Source organism: Canis lupus, chromosome 2, assembly GCF_048164855.1.
Source record: "Canis lupus baileyi chromosome 2, mCanLup2.hap1, whole genome shotgun sequence".
NCBI classification, from domain to species: Eukaryota; Metazoa; Chordata; class Mammalia; order Carnivora; family Canidae; genus Canis; species Canis lupus.
This window is the reverse complement of record NC_132839.1, coordinates 50,965,641-50,977,973: the sequence shown is the minus strand read 5'-3', so window position 1 is coordinate 50,977,973 and position 12,333 is coordinate 50,965,641. Positions and strand designations below refer to the sequence as shown.

At 45.6% G+C, this 12,333-nt stretch overlaps 1 long non-coding RNA gene across 1 annotated transcript; it reads left to right on the top strand.

The window, feature by feature from the left end:
- Positions 1-371: 371 nt before the first annotated feature.
- On the top strand, positions 372-12,074 carry LOC140610242 (uncharacterized). Its single transcript, XR_012011978.1, has 3 exons — positions 372-644; positions 2,784-2,904; positions 11,959-12,074. It is a non-coding gene; the product is annotated as an uncharacterized lncRNA (long non-coding RNA).
- Positions 12,075-12,333: the final 259 nt, after the last annotated feature.

Sequence of the window (12,333 nt, the reverse complement as noted above, 5' to 3'; positions counted from 1 at the left end):
GAAATCTTTTTATCTTTAAGACTTAAATAGATGTTCTTCTCGGTGGAGGCCTGGAGGTCAGTGGAGATAAAGTGAGAAATAGCCTGGCTTATGGTGAGCAGGGCACAGAGGTCCACCATCTGTTCAAATGGGGAAAACAATGAGGAATCGTATTTAGAAGCAGCCAGGGGTACATCTCATCAACAGAAACCATACTAACAGATGAAGAAATCAAAAAGGATGCCCATAGAAGCATTCCAAAACATCGATGCCATAAACAAACCAAAATATTTTAATGATGAGATATAAACAACTTGCTGGGGAAAACTGGGTTGAGTCTAACCATTCTCCATGGCAAAGCACTCCCCACACCCTCAAAGGGAGGCCTCCCAGTTTGGCCAAGCGATGTGTCCCATCACCCTGGAGCTGATGAGGAAATACAAGTCCCTTGGGGTGACCACGTTAACCCAGTTTGCCTGAGACATCCCTGGCTTCATCCCTGAGAGTCTCATCTACCACCAACCCCCTCAGACCCACGCAAACTGGGACAGTTACTCATTCTGCCCCTCCCTCAGCTGGGCATTGGTCCTGGCCAACTGTAAGAGGCCTCTTACCAGAAACTGGGCTCCTCGGTCCTCATTCCCAGCTGTGGCCACCACAAATAGGTGAGTGAGGAGGCCAAAATGTCCCTTACCTTTCTGGGTACCAAGATTGATAGCTTTAAAAACAGTGACTTGCATGCTGGGTTCATTAAAGTAAGACAAGCCTGCTTTTTCTCTCTGGTACTGGTTGAGGGATTACCCTTGTACCCATTTCAAATACTTAGCTTTAAATATAAATGGTCAAGACTGAGCCACGGCAATGTGCAAGGTCAGGAGATGCATTGATTTCCACTCCCCACATCTAATGAATGGCTAAATGCTCTGTTAGGCTTGAGCAGGACTCCTTCTGAGACCAACTACCCCCAAGAATCACCCTTCAGAAATAACCAGAGGCAGACAACCATGGTGGATGGCCTGGGCATCTTCAGGCAAAAACAAGCAGAAAAAAATGGCCTGAGCAATTTCATCCTCATTTCTCATCCATCCTCATTGCTCTTCAATAAATTTCCAACCCTGACTTGAGGTTCCTCCAGGTGATTCCCCTGTGTGCTGATGTGATGATTCACCTAGCTATGCTCAGGTGGACCCAGCAGGTAGACCTGTGAGCCTGAAGGAACCAGGCACTGGTTGGGGAGATTTGGGCTGCTTCCATTCAGAGGAAAGAAGGGACAGAGAAAGCCTACAAAAAAAAAATAAACACTAGGCCAACACATTCACTATGCTTTAACCACAAAGAAATCATCATGAGACCAGCCTCCTTTGGACAGCTATGGAAACTCTAAATGTGTAACACTTTGTGACATTACTAGGACCAAATAGCCCCCATTTCCTCACGAACTCCATGAGGAACTTCCATCCCTGACCCCTCCCTGAACTCTCAAATGTCTCATCTCTTTCATTTGGGGTTTACTGACAATGACACCCCAATACCACCATGCCTCTCCCCAGTGAACAAATGGCCCAAAGAGATTTCAGACGTGCAGAAAAGAGGAGCTGTGGGTTGGCTATACTGGCCCAGACCCCCTCAAAATTAATTTGGAATAAAAGCCAGGAGACAGCCAAGACAAAACAGCAGAAGAGCAATGCCGTGTTTTCAGGATTACCGCCAAGTATCGCCTTTAGAACCAGGCTCTGAAAAGTAATAATGGCATACCAAGGGAAGATCACTTCTGCTCCTTCATGACCCAGAATAAAGGGGGAGGATGTGAGGTGTGTTTTCACAGATGCCTCCGCCAAGGCCTGGGAGGTCATAGCTACTGGGAGCTCAGGGACTCCAGGGGTTCTCAGGTCTAGGTCCTTAGCCCTTGCGACCCTTGCCCAGCATTGCTGCTAATGCTACAGAAAGCAAGGTGGCCAAGGACACTGATGCCGATGCCATGAAATTTTAGTAATGCAGGATATTACACTGGCTTCTCTAAATTTCTCCAGGAACACTTCAAGTTCCAACCCTTTAGACTCTTCACCCTGACCACACTGAGCTGAATCCCCCCGATGTGCCCTGCTGGCTCCTGCTCTCTAGCACACTATGGTTGATCAAAATAGTAATCGTGGCTAACAGTATTCACAGAGCTCAGATCTGGACCCAGGCCTCTCTGACTGGCAAACCACATCTGTGTTTCCTTTCCCCACTCCTCAGGGTGCAGGCTCCCTTGACATCAAGCCCCAGGCATGCCCGCCAATCCTTCAAGTTCTAGGAGCATCTCCCTGACCCTTTACAGTCTGGGCACACTTCTGCTCCTTGGCACCCTTCCTTGAATTGGGCTTGCTTTTCTCCCAGATCTTACCACACGGGTGAAATCATAGGTTAACTTATCTCTCCCTTCTCCTGCAGCCTCCAGTCAATGAGGGCCCAAGGGGGCTGGAACTTGCAACCGTCTCTCTGTGCCCAAAGGCAACAACTACCTAGGACATCATAAATGCTACTGTGTGTGCCCTATGAGATCAGGATCTATGCCTACCTCACTCCCCCTCACATACGTCATGTGGAGGGCACAGCACATAGTAGGTGCTCATCAAACATTAGTCCAGTGCATACTTATGGACAAATGGATGATGAGCATTCAATCCTATTGGGGACTTCAATGTTCACAACCCAAACACTCTTATCAATGATTGAAGCATTTCTCAAATGTTTCTTTTACCTCCCTCTCTGTGCTCTGTTTTGTTTGTTTGTTTGTTTGTTCGTTTGTTTTTATGGATTAGATCAAAGCTTAACACCGTGTGACTGTGACAAAACAGATTCATTGCGTGACACTGTCTGAATTGCTCCCAGAATGGAAGTCTCCACCCCACTTGGCCACCGCTCAGGCTGATGCTCTTTCAGGTACACTCCATGGTCCAGCCTGCCAGTTCACTATTCACTGTAGCTTCACAGCCTGGGGCAAACATTTCAACCAAATAGGCATGCTTTAAGTGCACACTATGAGCAGCAGAATATAAAAGGTATTCTGCAAAAATATGAGTAAGATCAGTAGTCACTTCTGAGAGCTTTACAACGAGAATATAAGATGAGACATTAACTAATAAGTATGACATATGGGAAACAGGTTTTCCCTGGCAAGAGGACAGGTTGCTATGGGAAGACACAGACACAGAAGATGCTACTTTTGGCTGTGCAGAGGCATGCTTTGATGGCAGAAGCTCTTAAGTTGGAGAGCCTGCTGAATGAATAGGATTTTGACGGGGGTAGGAGAAAGGCATGCATTCTATGAGGGAAGAGCAACAGGGTAATTATAAAGGGAACCGAGGTGGGGGTGTACAGGACAGCTTTGCAGATACCATGTGTGCAGTGAGTGTCCAGAGAAGAACCCTGGAGAGGTGAGGTGAGCCAAATACTGCAGATCTGCAGGCCAGGCTGGGAAGTAGTTATGATAACCCACAGGCAGGAGAGGGACACTGAATGTGGGGAGACCTTGTAGGGCAGTGTGCACAAGGGAAAACATCCCGCTTTTCTCCTGGAGGACAGTCACCCAGCTCAGCAACACCCCTATGATGTGAAAGGCCCTGTCTCCACTCTCCCAGGGTTCCCTGTGGGCCTGACCTAGAGAACAGATGGATTTGGAAAGTTGGTGCTACTCAGCAGTGGGCATCCAGAAAGCAAGGGGTGACCTTGAAGTGCTTGCCAGTCTTTTCAATGTTATGTGAAAACTTTTCTTTCCTTCTTCCCATGTCCTTCCTCTTCTTTGAGGTTCACCCAGCCCATGAGCATCCCTGGAGAGGAAGGGAGGGAGAGGTGCTCTTCCAGGTCCTAGCAACCTTTGCCCTCTAGACTTGCTTCACAGCCAGCCTGTGAGCACAGAAGCTCTGGCTATGGTAACCACAGCAGCGGCTGCCCACTGGATACCTGCATCGTTGCTCTTTGCTCAGTAAAGCTTGAGAGGCTTAGAATGGCAAGTGTCATTGGGAGACAATGTGTCTCAAGTGTCACTGGGAGAGGTGGCATAGCTTGACCTGAAGCCATGTTTGCCTCAGCTTCCAAAAGAAGCTGGCAGGTCTCTGCAGCAATGAAGGAAGCATCTCCAGACCTGCCTCAAGGGCTGGAGGACCTCTTAGAAAGGAGAGCCAGCTGGCATAAGGGCTGAAAAAGGGGCAAAGAAAGAGAAAAGATGGGAAATATTCCCTGGACGTGGCCACTCCCCAGGTCCTGGGGCCCAGCCCCTCACAGAGGCCCAGTCACAGCGCTCAAGGACTGCCATAAGGGGGTGAGAACAGCAAGGGGGTGATTTATTTTCCTCCTCTGTGAGAATCTGCAGCAGAGAGACCTCTTTTGGTGTGAGAGGTGACAAGGTGCCTCCCTCTAGAGTGCATGCGCAGGGGACAAATCAAGCAAACAACTTCCCCAGGCACATGTGTACACCCCAGTACTCCTATGACCCCTTGACCAGAATTTGAGGACAGAATCTCCCTTTTAGCAGAGGAAGGCAGATTTAGAGGAATCCTGTTATATAACATAGTTATGCCCCCATTTTTAAATTCAGGCTGGGTTTCTCTGGGAAAATGTTTGTGGCTAATCCATGATACCACTTTTTTTCCAGCAAGCACACCTCGCTTCCCCACTCTTTCAACCCCTTCTCTCCTTAACCCCATTCATTCTGAATGGCACTCCCCAAAAAATGGAAAAGGAAGCTTAGCACTTATATGAACTTTAAAGAACGTGCTTAACATCTTGTCTGAGCATGATAAGCTCTAGCAGAAATAAAAATATCTAAAGGAAAGGGTTCAATTAAAATCATCTGCTCTCACATTCAAAATTCTTTTCTCCCTGATTCTTTATTCTCGCTCATAGAGACTTCTGAAGAGTATCCTTCCATTTCTCTAAGCAACGGTATCATTTACTGTCCTTCCAGCTTTTCCTGTCTCTTGCCCCTAAAACTTTCCATGGGCTTTATGTGCTTTGTGATTAATGATGATTTAAGAGGGGTGTTGTAACAAATATGAGCAGCCTGGCCCATTTGAATGTAAGGCCCAGAATCCTGGCAAGGGCATCCTACTGATTCCCCCCAGGGATAATGTAGACCACCACTAGTCTTTGTGTGTCCACCAGCCTCAGAAGATCCCAAAGATCATCTTGGTAATTTACAACAATGGTAAGAGAGGGTTCTCTGTGTACACAGTGGGGAGTGCTGGGGATACAACCATACAGTGTCTGAGAATATCTGTAGCAACTGGGCAGGGAGTGTATCACCTTTGCAGATGCTATTATTCTAGGAGGGTCAATGAAATTAAAAACAGGCCTCTCTCCACTTCAACAATTTGTCTCTGCCATGATTTGCTCAGTTCTGCAGAATATTAGTTATGTGTCTGCCATACACTTGGAGGTTGAGGCTTAGAAAGAGGAGTGGTTTGTCCAAGATCACACAGGCCATCAGGACAGAGCCCAGAAAAAAAATACTTCCCACCAAATCCTCCTTTGTCACAGTGCTACCCTGGATGGCACACTTCTTGCAGACAGGACATGTGAGCAACCAACTGAGCTGGATGTTAGGAGTACACAGAGAAGCAGCATAAGCTGAGCCTTCCTCTCTCAGCTCTGTTACAGTGGAGGACTTGGATCCAAGGAATTATATAAAGAATTACAAAATGTGGTCTTGTGATAGAAATAATATAGGGGTTTAGAGGGAGGAACATGAGAGGTTGGCCCTTTTTTGGATAGACATGGGCAGAGATGAAAATTAAGCTGAGACTTACAGTATAAGGAGTCACCCATTTGAAGAATGGAAGCTGGGACCTTCCAGAAGAAAGAGAGAAGAAGGGGGATCATGAGAAAATCTGAGCTATCAGTGGTTGAGCATCTGCCTTTGGCTCAGGGCATGATCCCAGGGTCCTGGGATTGAGTCCCACATCAGGCTCCCCACGGGGAGTCTGCTTCTCCCTCTATCTATGTCTCTACCTTTCTCTGTGTGTCTCTCATGAATAAATAAATGAAATATTTATAAAGGAAAGAAAAGAAAATCTGAGCTAGGAAAGGGTTTGGGTGTTGTGTTGCCAAGCTAAAACCAAGGCCAGTGTGGTTGGAAAATAGGGAGAAAAGGCCAGGAGGACAAGGAGGAGTAGATTAGGACCAGCAGGCAGGCTGCGTTCAGTGATTTGAATTTCATTATAAATGCATAGGAAGCCATTGAAAAGTCTTAGCAGAAGAATGACATGATCATATATACATAACCAAAACCATATTCTTGCTGTGTTAACATGGATTGTAGGAGGGTAGGTAGGAGTGGAAGTGAGCAGAGCAGTGGCTTTGCAGGACTCCTCCAGAGAAGGTTTTCTTGGACTAGATCAGTGGGATACAGAAATCAGGGTGAAATGGATGGAATTGAGCCATGTGACAAACTTGAGGGTGGGCTGTAATGAGGAAACAAGACAAATCACAGCATCCTACATATCTGTGACTCAGATTACTGCACAGGTGGTCATGCCATTGACAGAGTTAGGGCCAGAGAGCATGGGGATGGGCTTTACAGAAACATGATGTGGACATAGCAGGTCTGTGGTATGAGATACAGGAACTGTGAGTGAAAAATAGCAAGAGGTCAGTTTGAGATGAGGGTCAGGAGCTCAGGACAGAGGCCTGTCTGGAAAGACACTTTTGAGAATCTTGGTTTGAATGGTGATGTTTAAGTCTGGAGAGAGAGATGATGATACTCCCTTAAGGGAGGGAAGAGGAGGTGTGGCCTCCAGCCTCAAGAAAGCCCCAAACTTTGGAGGTCAGGCAGGAAAGACAGTAAGGGTGACAGGAGAAGCAGCCAGTGATGTAGGGAAACAAAACAAAAAACAAAATATTTCAAAATCTAGGAGAACGAGAATCAAGGAGGGGAGAATGAGTATGAGCCAAGCAGGATGCTAAGGGGAGGGCACTTCCTATGGAAATGGGGCGGCCAGAGACACTGTCAGGAGAAGTCTGGGTGGGGGGTGGTAGGGCAAAGACAGAAACCAGCGTGGATCTGTTGATGAGTGAGGACTGCATGAGTGGAGAAACTTCTTCTCAAGAAGTTTGGTTATGCTGAGAGCAGAGAAATGCAGCACAGCTAGAGGATGAGTGTCTAGTGAGGCTACTGTAAGATGGGAAATCCTCGGGAAAGAATGAGTGTGCAAAGAGGGGTTCGTGATGGAGGAGACAGACGGGCTGACAGAAGGAGTGAGGGTTGGTCCAAATACAAGTGAGCACTTAGGTGGGCACAGTTCATATCTGAGCCTGTGTGTCCTCACGGACATGCAAAGTGGGCACATCAGGGAAGAGTAGCAGTGGAGGAGGGAGCACGGACAGCCCAAGGAAAGTCTCTATCCCTCTCGAGACATGGGGGGTCCATTTGACGATTTTGTATTTGGTGTGAATCCATAATAAATAAGTTAAGTAGTTAATTAATAAAATAAAGTGAATCTGGACAGCCCTGTGGTGTGACCTCCTCTGGCCATGTCCAGCACTCACTGTGAGGACTATGATAGTTAATCATATGAATCACCCTGGCTAGACTATGGTACCGTATGACCATGATATGGTCAACTATTATTCTGGATGTTTCTATGAGGGTTTTTTTTAATGACATTAACATTTGAATCAATGGCCTTTGAGTATAGCAAATTGTCCTCCATAACATAGGTGGGCCTGATCCAATCAGTTGAAGGCCAGAACAGAACAAAGCATGATGTCTTCTGAACAAGAAGGAATTCTGTAGCAGATAGACTTTGGATTGAGCTGCAACACTGGCTCTTCCACAGATCTCCAGCGTGATGGCATAGTTTGTAGATTTTGGAGTTGACAGCCTCCATAATCATGGAAACCAGTTCCTTAAAATCTCTCTCTCTCAATCTCTCTCTCTCTCTCTCTCTCTCTCTTCCCTCCCCCCTCTCTTTCTCTCCTCTCTCTCTTTCTCTCTCTCTTTCTGTATCTATATACCTGCTATTGACTGTATTTCTCTGGAGAAGCCTAATACAGGAACTAAGATGCTCGTGGAGGCCAACCCAGAGCTGGAAGTGAGGGACAGATAAATGAGGAGAATTTCAAGCAGGTGTTTCGAGTAAACACTTCCTTGCTCATGGGATGCGCTCTCTGGATTCACAAGGACCTTGATTTGCTAAGGAGACCACTGGGCTGGAAAAAGCAAAGCCAGGTTGGAATCATATCCTAGTATTGAGTGGAGAATGGACAAGTTTCTCTCCATCTGTGATGTTCTTTCATCATGAAGACCTTTCTCCTCCTCCTTCAGGAGAGATTGTCCCAGCCTCTGGCTAATCCTGAGCCAGGGGTTTTATAGATCTCAGGAAAAAGAAGGGATATAAAATAGTTCAAAACAACCCCTTCCTGGGATCATTTCTATGGGTACCTTATTCAAGAAGTCCATAATATAATCCTTTTTTAACCTTCCCTGCAAGTGGGACCACATACAGCATAACAGAGCCACAGCAAAATATGGAAGAAAGGTGACCAGTGAAGATGTTAACTTTACAATCCTGTCACCAAATCACCAAATCTGCAATGCACTCTTATGACCTTACTGGTAAAAAGAAGGATCCCCAGCACTACATAATACAAGATGATCAAACACTCAACACCCGATACTGGAGATTCGCAGCAGCTTCTGAGTCACACATACTCACAATTCAGATGAGGAGGACACGGCACCATTCAGGGCCATATGGGTGTGGCACTCAGGAGCAGAGTGAATGACCATGAGCTGTGACTGGCAGGCTTTGCAGGGTCAAGAGGGTGAGGTGACCATTGGTTCTTACGGGAGAATATGAATGGTTTATTTGAACAACTCCTTGAGTTGGCAGGGACATGAAACCATCGAGCTGAGGATGCTGCAGGAAGCACCTGACCAGGCTGGTCGGGGTAGTGACTGGGCAGGACCCGTTCCCAGCTGTATGAAGGCCATATCTGGTGAGGGTTTGGGGGACCTGTAAGTCTCCCAGATGTCAAGGCAGCAGCACTTGAAATGCTACATCTTGCAATGCAGAGCTCCAAATTCTTGTTTTTAAATGTTGTGATTATCTTGTGAACAGCACATTTATAATAAAATATTTTGGTATGTGTTAAAGGAATTAATGAGAAACGTAAATATTTGAAATATACCATAATTTATTTTTTAAAAATGTCTATCCATATGTCTTAGCTCAGGCTGCTGTAGCAAAATACCACAGACTGGATGGCTTAAACAACAGAAATTTATTTTCTCACAGTTCTGGGGGCTGGAAATCCAAGATCCGGGTCCCAGCATGCTCGGGTTCTAGTGAGAGCTCTCTTCCTGCATTACAGATAGCTGCCTTCTCTCTAAGTCTACACATGGCCGAGGCAGAGAGAGAGCACTCTCTGGGGTCCCTTCTGATAAGAGCACTAATCCCATAATGAGAGCCCCCACCTCGAGACCTCATGTGAACCTGATTATCTTCCAACGACTCCATCCCCACATACTATCATACTGGGGCTTACAGCCAGTTGCGGGGAGGGAGGGGGGGACATGATTCCATTTCCTGCAGCACACAGTGGGAAACCACTCAATAAATAAAAAGAAACAAGATATTGATACATACAACCCTGTGGGTGAAGCTTAAAAGCATAGTGTTAAACCAGACACAAGACTATTTCATGATTCCACTTATACAACATTCTACAAAATGCAAAACAATACGGCCAGAGAGCCAATCAGTAGGTGGCAAGGGCTAAGGGGAAGGGGTGGGATTTACTACCCACCTTACTACCCACCAACCACCTTATACCTTAGGCGCATAAGGGAATTTTTTTCGGAGCAATGGATGGAACTGTTTTATATCTTGACCATGGTCATGGTTATACCACTACAGGTATTTATCAAAACTTATCCAGACATACACTTTAAAAAAAAAAAGGTGAATTTTATCACATGTGACTTATTCCTTAATACACCTGACCCCCTGAAAAAAATCATCTTCTAATGAGATAATGCTTTATAGTTAACCATGCATTTTTTCATCCATTACTTTGTTGATTTCACAACAACTTGGCAAAGTGATATTATTACCTTCATAGGAAACAAGGCATCAGGAGGTTGGTGACTTCTGAGCTCCTCCAGCCTGAGATCCTATCTTCTGAGTCCTAAACGAGACCTCTTTCCTCTCTGCCTGGAAACTCTGATTAGGCAGTAATGTCAATCACAGCCCCCTCTCCTGCCCTGGACTGCACTCTGTGATACATGCTTTCCACTCATTCTTTTGTTTTCTTCTCACTAATAAGCTCTAAGGGAAGGATCACTGTCCCACTTTACAGATTAGACCAGAGAAGGCATAACTAATTGGTCCAAGAGAGTGAGAGCATTACAATTTGAACCCACAGCTAGATGGCTAATTAGACTTAAGGTTTCCCACACCAACCCCACGCTTCTCAAAACAAATCCAATTCCAGATAAGAACTAAAAAAAAAAAAAAAAAAAGCCAGAGTCGCAGGGAAATAAAATAATTATGAGCCCCTTCAAGCAGAGAAGGTTAACAAGACAATGTTCTCCAGTCTTCTGGGTATTTTTTTAGTTCATTAGTCTTTAAAATTTTTCAAACTCTCCAGACATTTCCTGAAAGACTCTGCATCCAGTAAATCCAGTCACCTTTCTTAATGCCCCATCCACCTGTCCTAGACTTTCTGTTCTGCCCACAGCACAATCCTGCGCGGACTACAAGTTGATCAGCAGAAGATGAGAATGCTAGGCTAGACCAAGAGGTCTTAGCTATAGACATTGGTGGCACTTCTGCCACTGTTTCACAAACCCCAGGGCAGGGGCACACCCTCTAGCTCCCCCTATAATGGGTACCATCTCTAAGTGCTTTTTCACTGGAAGAAGAGGGTCGTGACATGAGAAGAGAAGAGATCTTTTCCTTGCCCTTGTCATACGGGTAACTGTAAGCTTTACAAATATCTCTATGGCATTCCCCTCCCACAGACCCAAAACTGATGCCAGCAGATTCCACTTTGTAGATGGAGGATCTGGGGCAGAAGAGGGAAATGTCTTGCCTGGTTCCTTGCAGTAGGAGGAAAGGAAAAAATTTTGAATACCTTCTGGGAGTTTTATGTGTTGTGCTATTAATAGTTGACATCAATGGAACATGTTCTGTACGTCAGGAATGCTTTCTTAATGACAATATATCTATGAAACACTTCCTCTATGTCACTTTTATATACATTATATCATTTAATCTACTCAACAAATCTATTTGATAAGTACCATTACTATCTCCACCTTACAGATGCCAAAATTGAGGTTTATAACCATTGAGCGATTTGCTTCAGGTCACACAGCTACCACATGACAGAGGCATTTCAAACCCAGAGATGCTGGCTTCAAAGTCTCAATTCTTTGCATGACACCACCTCACCCACAATGTTGGACCGCTACCCTCTGCGTAAGTCCGGTGTTTCCATCTCCAAAATCAGCTCCGAACTCCATCTAATCCAAAAGAGGAGGTGGGTATTTTAAAGGAACATTTAAGTCGGTACATTTCACTACTCTTTTCCCACAGGAAAAAAAAATCCTGTGTATCAACTAATATTTCACAAACATTTTCTGAGCTTCTACTACATCTCAGGCCCTATACTAGATGCTTGCACATTATGTTACCTAACAGATAATTTAGAAATTCAGAAACAGCCAATGCATGCTCCCCCTCCCCACTTAGCATACATCCCTAATCAATCAGTATGCTCACTCCATTTGGGTCTAAAGGCAGCCTCAGAGCCCTTCTCAACACAGAGATCCAAAAATGCTGCTAAATTCTGGCAGCATCACACTTAAGGAAGCCTACTGGACCTTCGTGCTGCAGAATCCAGGCAGAAATGACCATGAAACGACAACATGGAACGGAGTATTTTGAGCAGAAGTTCTGGGATTAAAACCTTGTTCTACTTCTCATTAACTAGGTGTGAGCAAGTAAATTAAACTCTCCTAGCCTCATGGAGATGACAGGAAGATCTCATCTGTGTCACAGGACTGCGGGACCCCGAATTGTTGGTGGGAGTGAGAAGAGAAGGCTTTATAGGCTTTACCAGAGGCCTGAGGTGAGGGTCGTAGCAAGAGACCAGACAGTGAGAGAACACAGAAGACAGGTTTTTGCCAGGAAGTAGCCTAAGATTTCCTGCAAAGGAACCATGTTGGGAGTGGGATGCCTTCAAGGTCAAAATGCCCCGTGCTTCGGGCTCCCTACAGGGAGCCTGCTTCTCCCTCTGCCAGTGTCTCTGCCTCTCTCTCTCTCTCTCTCTCTCTCTCTCTGAGTCTCTCATGAATAAATAAATCTT